We start from the raw sequence: 10,885 nt of genomic DNA on the forward strand, positions 1-10,885 counted from the left end.
TGAGTGTATCAGAGTTCTCCAGAGAAACAACCGTTAGGATATGCACATGTATGAGGAGGTTTATTATAGGAATTGGCTCACGTGATTATGAGAAGCCCCAGATATGCCATCTCCGAGCTAGAGACCCAGGAAAGCCGGTGGTGTGAGTCTCAAGTCAGCCTGAAGGCCTGAGGAGTGAGGAGGAGACGGGTGTCCCAGCTCAAACGGAGCAAACTCGCCCTCACCGCCCCCTCCCCGTCCTCCTCAGGCTCTCAGGGCGCAATGGGTGAGGCCCACCTGCATTGGCGAGGGGGCCTTCTGTACTCAGTCTACTGCTCCAAATGCTAATTTCCAGAAACACCCTCACAGACATACCAGAAGTAACGTTTTACCAGCCATCTGGGAATCCCTGAGCCCGGTTAAGTTGACACACAAAATTAACTATCACAGTCACCTAAAATGGTCTAGAAAATCCCTTTTCTGCTTAAACAGTAGTTTCTGTTCTATACAAGTAATACTTTGTCCTGTTTCTCTTGTTTTTCCCCTTTGCTTTCTTTTTGAGTGATTGAGTGTTTAACACCTTTTCTTCTTACTGGCTTGGGAGTTATCCACTCTTCCTATTCTTTTGGAGATTACCCTTAACGTTTCAACGTGTGTATTAAAGTCTAAACTTGGTCAATAGATCTATCTCCCTTCAAACTATACAGGCCTTTAGAACCCTTTAATTATGATTGCTCCCTCTCTATCCTTACATGGGTTTTGTTTTTTTGTTTTTTTTTAGTTTTGGCCACATGGCTTTCGGGATCTTAGTCCCCAACCAGGGATGGAACTGGTGCCACCTGCAGTGCAAGCGCAGAGTCCTAACCACTGGACCGCCAAGGAAGTCCCTATTCTTAGGTGTTTTTATCCTCCAGGACCTTATCTTGACTTTCTAAGAACCACCCCCTAGTCAGACATCATCATCATTAATGAACTTGTTCCTTGTTCCTTCTTGCCTCTCAGATCTCTCCTCTGGAGTCATTTTCAATTTTTTCTGAAGTTTGTCTTCCAGAAGTTCTGTCTGTTAGTGATAAACTACCATATTCTGCTGCTCTGAATGTCTTCATCTTGGTATAGGATGGAGATGGCTGTCCTCGCTCACAGGGCGGAGGTGAGAGCCAAAGTCACTCCCCCACGGCCATTTCTGCGAGGCCCTAATGCCCTGGGTAGTCAGCCTCACTCGGGGTCTTCACTCCGGTGGGTCCCAGCCCTTCCTGTGACACCCATTTCCCCCTCTCTGACTCCTGACGCACCAGGTCCTGCCATCTCAGGTGACTCCCATCAAAACCCCCTAGGCTGGCACTCCAGGCCTGTACCTGCCAGACAACATGGCCCTGCCCAGTGAGACCACGTTACCTGCCCTTCCTCAGACCCCTGCCCTTTCCCTCCTCTGTACACCTGCTCTGGGGACACTAAGAAAGGCAAAATTGCCCTCTGTGTCAATATATGCTCCCCTGCGGGGGTGGGCGGAGACAGGAGGGGGTCCCAAAATGTGTCTGACTTGTCAGCCTTCGACAGAAAGGGAAACTGAAAAAGGGGAGGATTTCCCTGCAGAGGCCCCTTCCCGCAAAGCTCTGTGTGAGACAGATCAGTCAGGGCAGATACTGCTGTATGAGTTCCTCTGCACCCTGATTTGGGTCCTTTAGAACTGAAAGAGGACTAGGGCAGCTCCCCACCACTCTCCAAGTGCTCTTGAGCACATACTCCAGTCTGTGTGCTGAGGGTTGGGAGACTAACGCCTGGGTAAGTGAACTCCCCTCTTCTGTTGTGGAACTTGTTACCAGTGGCTAACCAGTCGCAATTGCTCTTGGGGCCCTCGCACCCTATGCTTGGACTGAGACTGCTACTGTGTTACTGGATTGTATCATCCGAGTGGACCCGTTGGGCTCCTGCAACCCAGGGCAAGTGCTGACTTACTGGTGGACATGCTTATTGTGACCCTGCTGGCAGCTTCTATGAACGTTGACTGAATGTGGAGCCAGGAACTGATTACACCCCTCTCACTTTGGCCAAGGTCATGCAGTTCGAACCCCAGGAAGAAAAAGAGTACCCTTCTCATACAGAAATTCATGACAACGGAGTGATACACAGCGCTGTCTCCATGCTCAACAAGCTGCACTGGCTAGAAACAAGGGTTTCGGGTGCTTGGCACCTCACTGTGAACGAGCAAAGGTTACCTAATGAAGTGGATATTTTAGCATCACCAGATTCTATCGTAACAATAACTGAAGAAATTGCTGCCACCTGGGAGACAGCCTTGGGCACTGCTAACAACGGTTTATTCCTCTATGTCGCCAGGCAAGGTGCGCAATGGGCCTTGACACATTCCGTAGGGATTCTGGATTCCCCCAAGTATGTCATCAATGCATCACACGTGAGCACATGAGCCACTGTTGGCGTCCCGACTTTCCCTCACATTGATGATATTCTGAGAGTGGTTCCTACTGAGGAAACTGCCCATGCTGCTTTACGTGCTCCTCAGACACAGGTAAGCAGAGTTGGTTGGGCCTTGAATGAAGACAAAATCCAGGGTCCCGCAACCCAAGGAATTTCCTAAGGGGCTATCTGGGCAACTACTAAGGACAAATTGCTGTCCTTTTCCTCAAACTACAAAGAGGCCCTACACCAATTTGGCTTCTTTGTACATTGGAGGCAGCATATTCCACATTTAAAGCCTTTAAACTGGGTCACCAGACGAGACCAGTGTGCAGGGGCCCTGACACTCAGCCCCATGGAATTCGTCTCAGCTTTGGAAATTATATTCCTCCAGTACTTATTGGCCCCAGGGCTTTTGCATTTGTGAACTTCTTCCTGCTGCTGAGCAGTGCACACTCCAGAATTTCACGCGTATCCTCTCAGGACATGATAGACACGTGCGTGCTGGCCAAATTTCAGTGGCCTTGAAGCCTGGTCTACTCACTCCCCCAGGGGGCTATTGCTAAAGTGTATTAGACACTGGATCCCAGAGTTCTCTATAAAGGAAAATTCCAGTACAGTCACTTGTAGTTTAAACCTGCTAGAGAACTCATCTTGAGCTGAAATAAAGAACACAATAGACAGGATACACAATAGAAGGGACACAGTTTAGGAATCAGTCAATTGGAAGACCAGATTGAGAAAATCTTCAAAGAAGGACTGAGAATTTTTAAAATGTAAAAGAAAAGCTAAGAGATATGGAAGACAGAAGTAAAGGTGCGGGGACTCCCCTGGTGGCACAGTGGTTAAGAATCCACCTGCCAATGCAGTGGCCACAGGTTCGAGCCCTGGTCCGGGAAGATCCCACATGCCGCGGAGCAACTTAAAGCCCGTGCGCCACAACTACTGAGCCTGCGCTCTAGAGCCCACAAGCCACAACTACTGAAGCCCGCGGGCCTAGAGCCCGTGCTCCGCAACAGGACAAGCCACCGCAATGAGAAGCCCGTGCACCGCAATGAAGGGCAGCCTCCGCTCGCCACAATTGGAGAAAGCCCATGCACAGCAACAAAGACCCAATGCAACCAAGAATAAATAAATAAATTTATTTAAAAAAAATTTAAAAATTTATGGATCAAAAAAGGCATCATGATGGAAATTTAAAAACACTCAAAACTAAAGTATAATTAAAATACTAGATATTTCACACCTGTCAGGATGGCTACTAGCAAACAAACAAATAAAAAATAATGCATTGGCAAGGAAGTGAAGGAACCTGAACCCCTGTGCACTGATGGTGGGGAATGCAAACTTGTGCAGCCACCATGGAAACCAGTATGGCGGTGGGTCCTTAAAAAATTAAAAATAGCCCTGTGATCCAGCAATTCCACTTCTGGGTATATATCCAAAAGAACTGAAAGCAAGGTTTCAGAGATATCTGTACATCCATGTTCATAAGAGCATTAGTCACAACAGGTAAAAGGTGGAAAGAATCCAAGAGTCCACCGACTCTTGGATAAAAAAAAAGTGGCACATACAAACAATGGAATATTATTCAGTCTTAAAGAGGAAGGAAATTATGGCATATGCTATGACATGGATAAACCTTGAGAACATTATACAAAGTGAAATAAATAAGGCAGTCACAAAAAGGCAACTATTGAATGAGCCCACTTATCTGAGGTATCTAGTCAAACTCATAGAAACAGAAAGTAGGGAATTCCCTGGCGGGCCAGCGGTTAGGACTTCATGCTCTCACTGCCAAGGGCCTGGGTTCAATCCCTGGTCAGGGAACTAAGATCCTGAAGCCACGTGGTACAGCCAAAAGAAAAGAAAAAAAAAAACAAAACAAAGAAACAGAAGGTACAATAGAATTGTGGTTGTCAGAGACTGGAGGAAGGGCAAATGGGGAGTTGTTAATGGCTATGAAAAATTCATACACAAAAAAATTTCAACACACAAAAAAAACAAAACCAAATACAAATACTTATAGAGCTGCATTAAGGGAAATTTTAGCCTTAAAAGGTAAGACTGTCCCACAGATTACCTAATTACAAAGGGAAAATAATACCTTCATAAGAAAATGACCTAGAAGCCATCCCTTTAACCAGGTGATCAAAATTAGCATCACCAATAGTTGGACATCCTGTATCACGTGCCTTGTGATCTGCAATAGATGAACATCATCTCTGTACCTGGTGATGTGGTCAAAGCACATCAGCTCTAGGTTTTTGCTAAAATTGTTTAACTCAAATCTAAGCATACAAAAATAATCACACAAATCCAAACCCAGGACATTTGTTATAAGAAAACTGGCCTGAACTTGTTAAAAAGTCTATTTTATGAAAAATAAACCAAAAAAATGTTAAGAAGTCTCTTCTAAATTAAGAGGCTAAAGAGATGTAACAACTAAATGCAAAACCTATGTGTTTTGTATGTATAGAGAAGTAGAACATGACAAAATGTTATAAATTAGTGACCCTGTTGAAGGGTACACAGGTACTTATTTTATAATTATTTTACTTTTTCTTCAGATTTGAAAATTCCCTAACTAGTTTTGTGGGGAGGGAGGAGGTAGAGCTGAAAATCAATGAGTTAAGGACCAAACCAAAAGGGTTAGAAAAAGAACCACAGAATAAACCCGAAGGCAGTATAAGGAGAAATATGGTAAGAGCAGAAATTAATGAAATAGAAAAAAAACTAACAATGAGGAATGATAACAAAAAAGCCAGTGCCCTGGGCTTCCCCGGTGGTGCAGTGGTTGAGAGTCCGCTTGCCAATGCAGGGGACACGGGTTCGTGCCCCGGTCCGGGAAGATCCCACATGCCGCAGAGCGGCTAGGCCCGTGAGCCATGCACTGAGCCTGCGCGTCCAGAGCCTGTGCTCCGCAACGGGAGAGGCCACAACAGTGAGAGGCCCGCATACCGCAAAAAAAAAAAAAAAAAAGCCAGTGCCCTGAAGAGAGTAATAAATGAACTTCTGCCAAGATCGACAAGATTAAAAAAGAAAAAACACAAAAAAATAGTATTAGATATAAAAAAGGGGATATAACTTTGGATACAGTCAAGATTATGAACAAAAGGCAATTCTACAAATAACTTTGTGCCACAGATAAAATAAGAAAACATTTTTTCTTGAAAATATCACTGACTCAAGAACAGAAACCCGAGCAATCCTACACTCAATAAAAATCTAGAGTTAAAAACCTACCGCGAGGGCTTCCCTGGTGGCGCAGTGGTTGAGAGTCCGCCTGCCGATGCAGGGGACACAGGTTCGTGCCCCGGTCCGGGAAGATCCCACATGCTGCGGAGTGGCTGGGCCCGTGAGCCATGGCCACTGAGCCTGCACGTCCGGAGCCTGTGCTCCGCAACGGGAGAGGCCGCAACAGTGAGAGGCCCGCGCACCGCAAAACAAAAACAAAAACAAAAACAAAAACAAAACAAAACAAACAAAAAAACCTACCGCGAAAATGCCAGGCACAGGCGGTTTTACCAAAAATTTTAGAAGTGTAAAATCCCAATCTTACACTAATAATGAGAGAGAACATTCTCCAATTCACTTTACGAGGTTGGCATAACCTTGACAAAACAAAACAAAACCACCCAGACAAGGGCAACACAGGAAAGGAAAAGCTTAAACCATCTCACTTATGAACCTGGATGCCAAAATCCTCCCAAACATCAGAAAACCAAATCCAGCAATACACTGAAAAATGTATCATGGCTATTTTATTCCAGGAATGCAAGGATGTCTTAACATGAGAAACTGTGTCAAGATATCTCACCACGTTTACATATTACAAGAGGAAAACCATGCGGCTAGCTCAGAGTGCCATGGGTGCTCCTTGGCACACACGTACGTGTGGCTGGATGACAAGGGAGGAAAGCGAGCTGGGCTGCATGGGGGGTGCTCCGATGGACATGACCTGGCTGTAAAGGTTGGTCGTAAAGTGATAGACGTGTGGAGTCTGGCGGGCTACAAGTCTTAAACCTAACTGCAGCAGGGGTCAGTACTATTAGGCAACAGATCACATGGACTGGCATTGGCATTGGGGAAGGAGGGCTCCTAAAAGCCAGCTCATTCGGGGACATCTATTCATATATGGTTGGACTCCCTACTAAGTTGGGAGAATAGAGGTGGAATTCAACTTTGGAGAATGACAAAGGGGAACAGTATACAGAATACAAGGACTCTACCTCCATCAGAATTCCTAGGTATGACCCCCAGGAGTTGAATGGCTGATAAGAGAGGAAGTCGAGATTAAAAGGTTTTAGGAAGAAAAAAGAGGTTATTAGGTAGATCACAGAATCACTGAGGGCTGGAGAAAAACAGAAGGCCATGCTTAGATACAATGCCCCCCCAAATCACACAAGTACACCCGATAAAATGGGAAACAGGGAATTCCCTGCTGGTCCAGTGGTTAGGACTCAGTGCTTTCACTGCCGTGGCCTGGGTTCAATCCCTCGTCGGAGAAATGAGATTCCCACAAGCGATGCGGCTCGGCCAAAAAAAAAAGCAGGAAACAAAGGAGTACTTAAAAGAAGATTCTTAGCCCTAAATGTACTCGAAAACAAGTCTGAAATTAATTAACTAAGCATACAACCCAAAAAGTCAGAATGAGCACATAACCCCAAAGAAACAGAAGGAAAAGGCTAATAAAGTAGACAGGTATCTTGCAAAGCTAGTCAAAGAAAACAAAATACACAGAATTCAGGACAACGTTTGTTGTTTTGGGAATTCCCTGGCAGTCCAGTGGTTAGGACTCCGGGGTGCTCTCACTGCCCTGGGGTTCAATCCCTGGTTGGGGAACTAATATCTCACAAGCTGCACAGTATGGCCAAAAAAAAACCCTCCCCAAAACAAAAGCCACAAATGTTTGTTGTTTTATCTGCTCTCACCCCTTGCCCCCTTTCTGGGTAAAAGAACCTCTCTATTCCCTGGGAAACGCGTGTCATATGGATCAGGGAGGTTCATCTCGCCTCCCCTTATTCCCCCTACTCAGCCGTGGCCAGAGTGGTTGCCAGGAGAGGGCAAGTGACCAGAGCAAGACCAGTTGGTCTTCCCTGAAGTTCATGGATCCTGAAGAAGTAACTCTTTGTCTGTCAGGACCAAGTGCAAACTGGAGCTTCCTGAAGAAAAAACCTATAGGGAGAAAGAGATTGCTGAACCAAGAGGAGCAGAGACAATCCAAGAAATAAATGAGAGCCCTGACGAAATTATGCTGGCCTAGGTCAGCTCTGCCTAAAGCTCTGCCCTGAGACTGCAGAACAATGAGCTCTTGTTTGCTTCTGCTGGTTTGAATTAGACTTTTGTCACTTTTAAGTAAGACAGTCCCAAATGATACAAATAGTACGCATGATGTTTTGCAAAAAAAGGCTTAAATATACAAAAAACACACAATTCTAAAAATATATACATTATCAAAACTGACTCAAGAATAGAAAACTTGAATAAAATGCCACAGAAAAATTACAAGGCAAAGATCTACCCTTAAAAAAGGAATCAAGCATAGATTTTATAATTAAAATTCAATCAAACCCTGAAGAAACAACTCCTTTTCTTTAAAAAAAAATATATTTTTTAATAAATTTATTTTTGGCTAGATTTGGTCTTCATTCTTGCACACAGGCTTTCTCTAGTTGTGGCGAGGCGGGGCTACTCTTCGTTGCAGTATGCACGCTTCTCGTCGCAGGGGCTTCTCTTGTTGCGAAGCACGGGCTCTAGGCCCACGGTCTTCAGTAGCTGTGACACGAGGGCTCAGTAATTGCGGCTCGCAGGCTCTAGAGCGCAGGCTCAGTAGCTGTGGCGCATGGGCTTAGCTGCTCCGCGGCATGTGGGATCTTCCTGGGCCAGGGATTGAACCTGTGTCCCCTGCACTGGCAGGAGGATTCTTAACCACTGTGCCACAAGGGAAGTCCCAAAACAACTCCTTTTCTATAAATTACTCCAGTCCAAAGAAAAAGATTAAATGTCTCCAAACCCATTCTACAAGGCTAGCATAATGCTGTTGTCAATATGGGACACAGAAATCATTAAAATAAAAAATGAAATTGGCCCAAGGATAGACACAAAAATCCTAAATAAATAAATATAAAACTAAGCAGAGTTTACATCAGAATTCAAGAATAGTTCAACACCAGGAAACCTAATCATGTAAATCAGTGCAATAATAAAAAAAATCTTTTGACTATCTCATAAATGTCAAAATTCATCACTGTTGAATACAGGAAAAAAACACTCAGTAAGTTGGGTACAGAAGGAAACATCTTCAGCCTAATGAAGTTTATCAACCAGAAACTCAAAGCAAGAATAATATTTCATGATGAAACATGAGAACAATTCTCACTAAGAGAGGAACAAACAAGGGTGCCATTCAACATTATACTGGAAGTCCTGGCCTCCACAATTCACAAGGAAAAGAAATGAGTGTAAAGGACAGGATGAAACTGCCGCTGGTAGAATGATTTGACACTCTATCCAGAAAGCCAAGAGAATCAACTGAAGAACTCTTAGAACTAATGAGAATTCAGTTAGATAAATAGGTGGGCACACAGTGATGGACAGCTTTCCTACCTGCCAGTGATAGTTGGAAATGTAATTTCAAAAGAACACATTGATAACAACAAATAGCTCTAAAATTCTTAAGACTACATTGAACTAGACCCATATGAAGACAACATTTTTTTTTTTTTGGCCGCATGGCTTGCAGGATCTTAGTTCCCCAACCAGGGATCAAACCAGTGCCCCCTGCAGTGGGAGTGTGGAGTCCTAACCACTGGACCACCAGGGAATTCCCAGAAGATAACATCTTATAAAAGAACACACATAACTAATTTCTGTATAGGAAGATCAAAAACAACCGTTAAGTACCACTCCTCTCCAAATCAAACTATGAGATTTAAAACCACGCCAATGGAAATTGCAACAGAACTTTTAAATGCAATGACCAGTTCATCCTAAAGTTTTTATGTAAAAGAAAACAGGAAAATTCCAAGGAACGATGGGGCAAGGGTGAGGGAGAATGAGTTATCAATCATGCTATAAAATATGGCATGTGCACACACAATCAGTGTGCCAGATTCCAAAGAGATCCATATATATGCAGGAATTTCATTTATTTTAAAAAAGGTATTTTGAACCAGTGAGCAAAGAATGAACCACTCAATAAATGGTATAGGGACAAGTGGCTAGCCCTTTAGGGAAAAAAATTAGCCATCTTCCATACAAAAATAAACTTCAGATGAGTTAAAAATACACTCACATCTTCAACTTACCTGGTTAATTTTTTTGCTCACGAATGTATATACACACATTTCTATATGTGCGTATATACACATGTAAGCATACACACACGTGTATATACGTATTTAAGACTACACTAAGCAAGCGTAAAAGAGTGAATGAGGAGCAGGTAAATGAAGTGGTAGCTGGAGAGGATGTGGGATCAGTGACAGGTTTTTTTTCTGGTTGTTTTTCAGATGGGAGATTGTATAGCACCTTTGATGCTAACATACCCAGTACACAGGATGACAAAAACCAAAACTCACAAAAACTCCTTAAGTAAAGAGGGACAGGCTCCAAAGCACGAGAGGAAAGGCTTAAGTCCCACTGGATTACAATGGGCAGTAAAATGACAGGAAGATCCATGAGCACAGTTGTAGGGTTGGTAACAGAGAGGTAAAAGTTCCCTCCAATGGTTACTATTTCTTAATGAAGAATGAGCTGCAGTCTGTAACTATCAGGCTAAGAGGGATTTGGTAAAAAAAAAAAAAAAGTTTTCTAATACGACATCCCAGGGTAGATCTGCCAGGCAGTGCTGCGTGGCCATCTGAGGTTTGTAATTACGAATTTAAGGTAAAACTAATGAACCAGGTTGGCTATTTTCTCTAACAGTTACTTGCGTACAGGCACAGAGGTGAATGACTGGGTTGACCCAAGGTTAGGTTTTACTAGATGAACACGATGGAGGAAGAAAGGGAGTACAGGGTGTAGACCACAGAATTGATGCTGCACAGGGAAGGAAGTGAAGATAGGAGAATGATGGTGAGAATGTGGCAGGGCTGGAAGATGAAGATAAAGAATTTCTATGGGAGGCGGGAGGGGTGGTAGTTGAGCAAGGAGGCCTGGAGGTGGTGATTGTACAGGTTTTTGAATTCAAATGGCGTTGCAATTTCTAGTGACGTCAGGGGTCCAGAGAGTGACTACAGATATAGGCAACAGGCCTGAAATAGAAGACAAGGGCATTAGTGATGGGGACATCAAGGACCTAGGTGGCCATAGTGTTGAACAGGCCCATCCATGGGATGTAGAAAAACAATGATGGAAGCAAGAGTAGAAGACTCTAAGCCAGGAGGTAAACTTCAACGTCTGAGCAGTGACTAAAAGGTGAATGCCAGCAATGAAGAGGGAGAATGTACAGTCAGAGGTAAAAAGCTTCCAAGGAGAAATGGGATGA

The sequence above is a fragment of the Aethalodelphis obliquidens genome, unplaced genomic scaffold, assembly GCF_003676395.1.
Source record: "Aethalodelphis obliquidens isolate GAN/ISIS:26980383/991018 unplaced genomic scaffold, ASM367639v1 scaffold69, whole genome shotgun sequence".
NCBI lineage: Eukaryota > Metazoa > Chordata > Mammalia > Artiodactyla > Delphinidae > Aethalodelphis > Aethalodelphis obliquidens.